Below are 10,770 nucleotides of genomic sequence, written 5' to 3' on the forward strand. Positions count from 1 at the left end.
GATTTGCTTGTAACATGGAACTAGCAGAGACAGTCTATTTCAGCAAGGAGCTTACTGATGAGCAAACATAATGGTAAGAGGTAATTTCAATCCACTCCTGTCTGTAAAGCAGAGTATATTATTAAATTACGGCTTCTTATGGTCAAGTGTGATATCAAAAACCAATGGTATTGATTGTAATATATCATGTGAAGCATCTTTTTAAACCATGTTTGTAACGGCGAATCGGTTTCACTTTCCACCGAACAACCTTTTTACAAGAAAACCTTGTCAACTTTCCAAATACGAAGCCTGCTTATGACTCTATATATTCCATTAAAATAACAATTAGGTGAAATAGCTTCGAAAAGGAAGGGAAACAGCCATTTGTGTATCAGTATACTGTTGTCAGTACTATATTTTAGAAATGCAGACAATCCTATACTTTCAGCTTCATTTTGATGCACATTCATTTATATAGTTCTTTATCCACTCATACCTTGTTTATGATAATATTCTTTAACCTATTAGGATGCTCTTGCTTGAAAAGTATTTTAATAGAAAAAAATACACTAGGTAGTCACACCTTAACTACTCCCTCACAACTGACTCAACTTCAATAGACACATACATTGTCTGCTCTGATTTTTGTCCTTTATTGATCTTACCCCCTTTTTCAGCTCCACGAGATATACCACCGAAACACACACATGAGGCGGGTGACTTCACCCTGTACAGTCACAAGTGACTCATTTTACATAAGGATATAAGGTCACTGTTTCTTCGAGCTCTCAACGTAATGTGAAGATAGGCTTAACAAACCAAATTTGTAAATAATTCATTTAGTATTGTTTGTTTGAATCTTCCCATCGATGTGTTCCACTGCTAGCCACTATCCATCTCTGCTTACCATGCTTGTGAATTAAGGCTGTATCGAGGCAATAGGCACAGTATACACATATGCCAATTAGAAACTGACCAGTTGCAGTCCTAACAAATCGATGAGAAGATTCATACAAACAATACTAAATGAATTTAAACTTCACCCCATTGCACAAGCAAGTGGCTATCAGGACTCAGTGGCCGAGTGGATAACGCGATGGCGTTTGAAGCGAAGGTACTGGGTTCGAGTCCCAGAGTGAACATAAATTTTGAGATGCAGGTACATCCAGCTGACGAGTCCCAAATAGGAAGAAACGCTCGTCCTGGATTCCACTGCTAGCCACTATCCATCTCTGCTTACCAATTTTGTAAATAGTTTTTGATATTACTTACATTTATTTTGTCAATTTTCAAAATTTGTACACTTATCACCAAACGATTGTACTCGTTGTTTAAGTGTATGACCTTGAACAACAACTTCCTTCCGTTTTTGAATCCCGCAAAGCACAACACTGTGAACCGCTAATAAATAAATACACTGTCACACACATGCCTCTTGTTCACCAATGCCAGTGGATATAGCAATTGAACTATTAATTAACTATCATCTGCAATAGAAGGAAATATGAATCAACTATATGATACAACGAAAAAATTGGCAGGAAGATATGGTAAACAAGAGAGGCCAGTCAAGGATAAAGAAGGAAAGATAATCACGGAGATTCAAGTGTAGAGGGAAAGATGAGCAGAACACTTCGAGGAACTGCTGAACAGGCCAGCTCCATTGAATCCACCGGACATCGAAGAAGTCAAGATAGCCATCAGACAAATCAAGAGCGGGGAAGCGGCAGGACTTGACAATATAACAGCTGAAGCATTCAAGTCAGACATTTAAGTAACTGCTTGCATGCTTCACCTTCTATTCAAGTAGATTTGTGACTGACTGACAAGTACCAAAGAACGGAGATCTGAGCAAATGTGAGAACTACAGAGGCATCAGTTTGTTATCAGTATCAGGAAACATTTCCAACAGAGTGCTGCTGAATCGGATGAAAGACGCAGTAGACGCCCAATTTCGAGATCAATAGGCTAGATTCCGTAAGGATAGGTCGTGCACAGACCAGATTGCAACACTACGGATCATCGTTGAACAATCTATTGAGTGGAATTCGTCACTATACATCAACTTCATTGACTATGAAAAGGTGTTTGACAGCGTGGACAGGAGAACATTATGGAAACTTCTTCGACACTATGGAGTTCCTCAGAAGATTGTCAACATTATCCAAAACTCATGCGATGGACTACAGTGCAAAGTCGTGAATGGAGGACAGCTGACAGATGCATTTTCAGTAAGGACCGGAGTCAGACAAGGCTGTCTACTCTCACCCGTCTTCTTTCTTCTGGTGATTGACTGGATTATGAAGACTTCGACATCTGAGGAGAAACATGGAATACAACGTGTGCGCGCTACGAAGGGGTCGTTACCTTTTTTCTAGGATTCTCACTGAGCTGGATGGATTATTTTTTCTTGAAATAACGGAAGACAACCCAATTCTGATCTGTTCACGTTTAAGCTGCAAATTTTATGCTATACGATAAGATCTTAATTTTAACTTATTGATGGTATATATGATCATATTCATACAATAACTCATAATCAAATAATTGTATATTCATTTTGGCTATACGATATAACCTTCCTCTGTCATTCCAAAAACCGTATATAATCATATTCGGCGAGGAATATAATTTCATATTTGTATTCTATTCATTATATCGTGTTTGTATGCTACAACACACGTACATTATGTATTTACAGGATCTATTCGGATCTCTACCTAATATCTAGAAATATATGTAATCGTGTATGACAAAGCACTGTACTCACTATTCCATATACTTTCATTAAAATCGTATTTGAATACTATAACTCACTTAATTTCCGGAATCACCTGTCCAATTCGGTGAGTCTGTCATAGGTTTATTTATTTATTTCTTATTACAGTATATTTTGTCATCACTAATATCTTCCTGCTATTCTTGTCCATTGTTTTTCTACACTTTCACCGATCCTCTCGATACATCCACCCTTGTGTTAAGCATAGGTTTTGATTACTAGACTTCAATCCTCGGCATTGATTTTTTCTTTCTTTCATCTCTATTTCCAATATTTTGTTCAATCCATCTGCTATACGTCACCTTTTTATCATGCAACAAAAGAAAATAAAGGCCCCTGCTTGTAGGCGTCCAGCCAAACGTAGGAAAACTACGCAATCTAAAATTGCTACTGACAGTTTCAATGAGACGAACTACTCCGTTCATCCTGTAGCAGACAAGTTTTACCAGTTGTCTCCATTCCAGACGTTTTGAAGACTCTGTTGGTAAACAATGATGATAATCACAACTGCAACCATACGAATTATATAAAAAGGCTGTAAGTTGACATGAACATTCTCAATCCCCTCAAGTATCTCATCAACCCTAACCTCACAGAGACTCCAGATCAAATGAATGACATCAATAGCTTCTTAGATCGTGTTGCATCAGAGGTATTTGAAAGAATAAGGCGATCTAGCAATGCAATTGTGTTTAATATACCGGACTCATATGCCCTTAAAAATACCAAAATTAGTCTGCTTAGAGCTAGCAATATGACACACGTACCATGTGTATGCTCAAGATTAAAAAGAAGTCATCCTGATATGCACTCACCGATTTTGTTCAAACTCAAATCATCTGTAGACAGTGAGTTTTTAAATTCCTCCAATTCATTGAAACAGAAACAGATTTTCAAAGATATTAAGATTCTACCAGATAGAACATCATGCCAACGAAAAGCAGGCCGAGATAACCACTGACTACCAGCATCAAACACCCAATCGTATAATAATCCTAAAGGTCATAAAATTAAGTCCGATCCTAAGTGGACATCCAACTTTACGAATATGCAACCACCGGAAAACTCTCCTAAATCTCCTAAAGTTCAAAGCCCAAAAGAAAGTAGTCCCAACGTAGGTAATGCACATCCTTTTAAGAATGTTCACTTAGATTCAACCCTAAGTAGTTGTACTGATTTCGAATGGGATAGCACAGTCCAAGTCGCTGTTAGTGCAACAACCAGTTTCAGTGACTGTGCAACGGACAACAGGAAAACTGGTCATAAAAATTATCTGCCTGACCACACGCTTAACGTCGATATACTCGAACCTAGCAAACCATCTCAAGCATCTTTAACGACACACGACCCTCCTCAGATTACGAAGGAGCCAAAATAAACTACAAACCTTGGAAATAAGCGTTTAGAACATGTTCCCTATACGTCAGGTATAAATAGCAATCTAAATTGTAAACGGCCACTTGGTCACACACATAGACCTGATAGTCTTCTTGGTCAGGCTCCCAATGTTAATACTATTCCTTTACCAAATGTTATATCCAATAATAGTGAGAAGACTTTTTTTGTACTTCCGCCGGCTTTTCTGCCGGCAACAATAAACATACTTCAAATGATGACAAAGTTGTTGAATCTATTTCCGATCGCAACACAACTCTCACCTTAGCCAATCCTACGAGTATTCATGTAAATACCAATTGTGATTTATACTCTTACCTGATTCACCATGGTAATTCCCAGTTTCTTATTCTTTCATTCAATGCCCGCTCTCTGCCCAATAAAATTACTCACCTCAAAACCCTTTTATTGCTTGTAAATCCAACTATTGTACTTATTACGGAAACGTGGTGCAATTCATCTATATCCGATCACTCCCTGAATATAGATAGCTATGTTTTCTTTAGAACCGATAGATGTAATGGATTAGGGGGCGGTACACTTATCTATGTCCGTTCGGATATTCAGGCCTGCAAATTTGAGGATAAATCCCTTGATGCTATAGACGACTTAACCTGGGTTACTGTAAACTGTGCACCCCGGAATTATCTACTGGTGGGATGCATATACAGACCACCACATGCAGACTCTAGGTTTGACAGATTACTAACAAACATCTTTTCCATTGCTTCACACCAACCGCATACTTTTAAAATCATCGGAGGTAATTTTAATCTGCCAAACATCACATGGGATTCGACTCCGGTTTCGGGTCGACATGACAAGTTAGTTGAAACACTAGAACTTTATGGATGGGTCCAACAGGTCCGACAACCGACTAGAAGGAATAATAAACTTGATTTACTATTTACAATCGACATAGATTCTATCTCAGTGCATATTGGTCAAGAGTTTTTTAAGAGTGATCATAGAGTAATATTGTGTATCATTCATTCTTTCGACGCCATACAATTGAATTCTAAAGCTGGAATGATGTACAGGAGTAGACATTTTGATCAACAAACCTGGAAACGGACTGAAAGTCTTATTCGTTGTTTACCATGGGAAACTTATTTTACCACAAATAATATTGACATTGCGATCTCTGATCTATACCACAACTTGATACACTGCCTCGACTGCACTGCTCCAATTATTAGCCATGTGGCTTATAACGCCAATAGGGGCCAGAATAATTTTAAAACCTTTAAAAGAAAACTGAGGAAATTAAAACACCGTTACCACAAGCATAATGACTTGTATACACTACAGAGTATACTTAAGTTGATTGACAAGAGTGCCTCATCTAAACGCGAGTATTTTATGAATATAGAAAATAAAGCTCTAGGTAATAAGAACCCAGAATTATCAATACTTCAGCTTTTTAAATCGCGTGTGAAGTCATATTCTCTTAGCGTGACCAAATTCTTCATAGTTAACGGAAGAATTATTGATGACCCCGATATTATTTGCGAACAATTCAGTCAGCATTTCTCGCAGTGCTATAACACTAGAACTGAAAGCTGTATCAATACATTTCCAATGCTGACGTGCAGACACCAGTCGAAAATTGATTTCGTACCCTCCAATATCAAGCAGGCCATAACTGGCTTGAAAAAGTCCTATGACGGTGGACCTGACGGGATTCCCTCATCATTTGTGAAATATGGTAGTAGAGAATTCCCGTTATTTTGTTTAAAACTTTTCAACCTATCTATGGAATATGGGGCCTATCCATCTGCATGGAAAACATCTCTTATCACTCCCAGATTCAAAACCGGATCACGCAGTGATATTGTTAACTACAGACAAATTAATTTGACATCCGTGCTGACAAGAACTATGGAAAAAATAGTCCACAAACAGCTATTATCATTTTTGCTTTCGGCTAATCTGATTAGCCCATCCCAACACGGGTTTATGACCAAACGCTCATGCTTCACATCGCATCTGGAATTTTTTGATCAAATTACCCAGAGAAGAGATGTTGGTCAGTCTGTGATAATTTTGTACTTCGACTTTAGTAAGGCCTTCGACATCGTACCACACAAGCTTCTTCTTCTAAAACTCTCTTCATATGGAATACAGAATCCCCTTTTATCTTGGATCAAGTCATTTTTAGAAGAACGTAGCCAAATTGTCCGCTTTGGATCTTGTTACTCCAAACCTGTGAATGTAACCAGTGGGGTTATACAAGGAAGTGTAATTGGTCCATTACTATTTCTCCTTTTTATCAATGACGTTTGCTCCCTCTCTCAATATGGTAAACCTTTTCTTTTTACCGATGATCTAAGAGTGGTTTATTCATTCTCATCTCCCACCAAAGACAGCTATATTTGAACGGTAATCCAAGAGGAAATAAACAAGTTGTACGAATGGACTATTTCGTGGAATTCGCCACTTAATGTTGACAAAAGTGGATTTATTAACATCGGCCTCTGCCTTAACCTAAATCTGGCTATACACAAACATACACTGAAACATCTCAACACTGTTCGTGACTTGGGTTTAAGATATAGCGACAGTTTGAACTCTTCGCTATCTACCCCTTCATACTCTATGATACCGTCCTACAATCTACGCAATAAGGAAAATATTCTAGCGATTCCAAAAACCCATACAAATATACGCCAGAATTTTTTCGTTATTCGCTACTCAACCATCTGGAATAGACTACCAATGAACCTCCGATGCAGTGAAACTATAATCCTGTTCCAAAGTCTTCTTGATGATTTTCTTTCCGAAAGTGGATTGTGTCACCTATTGAATATCAAGGTGCTTAACAATGATTTATACAAAAAAGGTCCGTCATCTATCTAACTGACTGAAAAGCAAAGTGAAACCTTTGAAACTTTTCACGCCTATTTTATTTCATTTTTATTTATCTTAATATATGAAGTCTGCTTATGTTCGTATTTATAATTATTACTGTTATTATTATTATTATTGTCATTATTGGTCTTTCGACACATTAGATATTCTTTTCATCTCTTCTTGTCCTTCTAAACAAATTTTATTCCTAAATATCCAAAGTCTATAATTTGAAAACAAACAAAAAACTCGATGTAACAAATAAGCTTTTCAGATTCATCTTATCTTCATTACACACATATATATAACATATAGAAATTTATATTTAAATTATCCTTTGCAATTAATTGTGACTGTGATAGCATCATTCTAAATTATTATTATTATTATTGTACTAATGTTTATACTAATATCCGGTTTCACTCTGTATACTGTTACATAAATCTACACGTATTTATCCGAGTGCAGTAAAGGTTTATTATTATTGTTACTATTATTATTATTATTATTTTAAAATTATTCGTTTATCTCAAAAGTCTATAACCATTACACTATTATGATCATGGTTGGACTCTTTCACTGTGTGTTCATTTATTTTCTCTCTCTCTCTCTCTCTCCTTTTTTCCCTTCTAAATAAATATTATTCTCATTATTACAAAGTTTTTGGATTAAGACAACAATTTGTGTTACGCTGAATTCAACTTATCAGACTCGTTTTATCTTCACTAATCTATATACACGACTCATACACATTGATTATCTTTTGCACTTAATTGAAACTTTCATAGCATCACCCAAAACTATGACTGTACACGCACAAACACTTATTCTAACGTCATATCTTACCGCAATAATGAGTTATTTACTTATTAATTCATTCTATTTTATTTTTATTACTCGTTTTTGCTATACATACATAGTTGTTCATTCTTGTTCTGCGTTAAGATATTAACGTATTCCGCGACTCCTTTATTTCTATTTCCTTCGTTTCTTCCTTTCCTCCTTCAAAATCAATTCAAAATTCTTGCTAATTACGCAGAACCTGATTCATTATCACTATTCTATTATTAATATTTTGTTTTTCCTTCCTTTCTCAAACATGTCAAATATAATGCTAACATTATTGAAAATTGTGTATTATTGCATTTTTGAAGAAACCCGAAATGGTTTCTTCGCAGCACTTATGTACCCATAAGATGTTTATGAATATATTAATAATAATAACTGATCGAAGCCCGTCGGTCTACTCCGGGAGACTGTCAGTATGACCACAAACGAAGGCTGTTACGCGATAAAATTGGGCAAAGCTTGCGTTAGAACCGAGAAGCCTGGTGGTTGGAGCGTGCTAATGAGATGGAAGCAGCAGCTGCATCTGGTTACTGCCGGAAGTTCTTCCAACTCAGCCGAGCCACTGGCAGCAGGGAGTTTGGTGTGAGTGAAACAATCTGTGAGGATGACGGGATGCCAATCATCAACATCTGTCGACGTCTTGGACGATGGTAGGAATTCCTTGAAGGGCAGTTCAAGTGGCCTCCTGCTCCGGCAACATCGACCAGTTTGTCCTGCTCTCCGTGGCTTGTGAAGACCGATCGACCAAATGAGGTGGAGGTCCGCAAGGAACTTCAACTCTTGGAACTCTTCAAGTCACCGGGCCCAGATGATTTACCTCCGACTCTTTTTAAAGCAGGTGGTGACATTCTGACTAAGGAATTGACTGCGTTTTTCACGAAGGTCTGGGAACTAGGGAGTGTTCAAACATCATGGAATGAGTCGATAGTTGTCCCTATCTTTAAAAAGGGTTCACGTCGTCCCTGTAACAACTATCAGAGGATAAGTCTACATCCGATTGCATCCAGACTATTGGCTTCTGTCATACTTTGTAGATTGTTTAAACCCGAGAAAGACTGACTCGCGAGAAGAAGGCTGGTTTGCGTTCTGGTCGAGGATGCATTGATCATATCATCACCCTCTGCCAAATGTTAGAACACCATCATACTAATCACAGGCCAACAATCGTAGTGTTTCATGACATCAGGGCTGCCTTCGACTCGTTGGACAGGACTGCGAGCGCTTTTGACTCGAAAACAGTTAAATTCGAATTTTCAAAATAAAATTACAAAATTAAGCCACCCGGTAATCCGTTGCATGCGAACAACGCCTTCAAACGTTTCAGCGTCTGGCTGGTCGTTGGTGGCGTGACGGGCACAATCTCCGGCCATTTTGAAAAAGAGTCGACCACGACTAGATGAGTGGTCCCGTTGATTGGACCGGCAAAGTTGACATGTATCGTGGACCAGGAATACTCAGGCCATGATCATGGAATCGGCGGTATTCTCGCATTACTCTTCAATGCCAGCTGACACTGTTCGCATTTGCTTGTTAGATCCGTGATGTGCTGGTCCATGAGGGGCCAGTAAGCATAGCTTCTGGTGCCTTATGCCTGGATGACCAATGTGGAATTGTTTTATCACTTTTGGGCGAAGAGACTCTGGTACAACCACTCTTTCACCAAACATCACGCAGTCGTTTACAATGCACAGTGAATCTCGCCGCTGATACAGCTGTTTCATGTCACCATCGAACTTAACAGACGGCCACCTGTTAGTGATATAGCTCATTGCCCTCTTGATGACGGGGTCATTCCCTGAAGCGTTTCGTATATCTGACGCAAACACCGGTAATTCCCGTATTGCAGTTGTCAGATAACATACTGCGTGATCTTTCACTGACAAAGATGAGATTACCATATTTTCCTCAGTCGCCGAATGATCATTATTGACACGTGATAAAGCATCTGCGTGACCAAATTGTTGGGCGCGTCGGTATTGGACTTCGAAATCGTAACCCAAGAGTAACAGGGCCCATCGCTGAAGACGATTTGCCGAGTGGGCTGGTATGAGAGACTTCGACCCGAAAATTGCGAGAACAGGCTTCTGATCCGTGAGAAGTGTGAACCTCCGACCGTACAAAAATTTGTGGAACCGCCGCACAGCAAACGCCAGTGCGAGAGCCTCCTTCTCTATCTGGCTATACTTCTTTTCTGCCAGGGTCAGCGTACGGGATGCGTGCATGACAACCATCTCTGATGCGTCTGGAAACTGATGTGAAATGACGGCACCTAAGTCATACGCTGAAGCATCTGCAGCTACGATGATCGGCATGCATGGATCGTAGTGCGTTAATAACAATTTCGAGCTGATGATGGACTCCAGTTTACAACATGCCGTATCACACTCTTTAGTCCAGTTCCACGTACTGTTCTTGCTCAGTAGACCATTCAGTGAGGCACGAATGTCTTGCATTGAAGGGAAGAACGTGGCATAATAAGAGATCAAATGCATGAAGGAATGTGGTGCGGAGATATTCGTAGGCGTGGGCATCTGTCTTATCGCTTGGACGTTTTCAGGATCCGGTCTGCGGCCGTCAGCATAAAAAATAAACCCCAGATACTTCACCGACCTCAATAAAAACTGGCATTTTTCAGGACGTAACCGGAACCCGTTTTCACTGATGCGTTTCAGTACCAATATCGTTCGTTCCTGCAGTTGTTCTAATGTTGTCGCAACAATTAGAATGTCGTCAAGGTAATCCGAGACCTCCACGATGCCAGATAAGAGGGTGTCTATTAATTGTTGGAAAATAGATGGAGAAGTCATGACACCGGAAGGTAGACGGACATACTGAAATAACCCATAATGAGCGTTAATAGTAAGCAGCTCCCTCGATGCTTCGTCTACTTCAACTTGCAAATAAGCACCAGCAAG

General features: G+C 39.0%; 1 non-coding gene across 1 annotated transcript; it reads left to right on the forward strand.

Moving 5' to 3' along the window:
* The first annotated feature begins 1,055 nt into the window (after nt 1–1,055).
* Smp_tRNA_02185_Gln_TTG.1.1 lies at nt 1,056–1,121 on the forward strand. The gene has a single exon. It is a non-coding gene (tRNA).
* Nucleotides 1,122–10,770: the final 9,649 nt, after the last annotated feature.

The sequence above is a fragment of the Schistosoma mansoni genome, chromosome W, assembly GCF_000237925.1.
Source record: "Schistosoma mansoni strain Puerto Rico chromosome W, complete genome".
In the NCBI taxonomy this organism is placed as follows: Eukaryota; Metazoa; Platyhelminthes; class Trematoda; order Strigeidida; family Schistosomatidae; genus Schistosoma; species Schistosoma mansoni.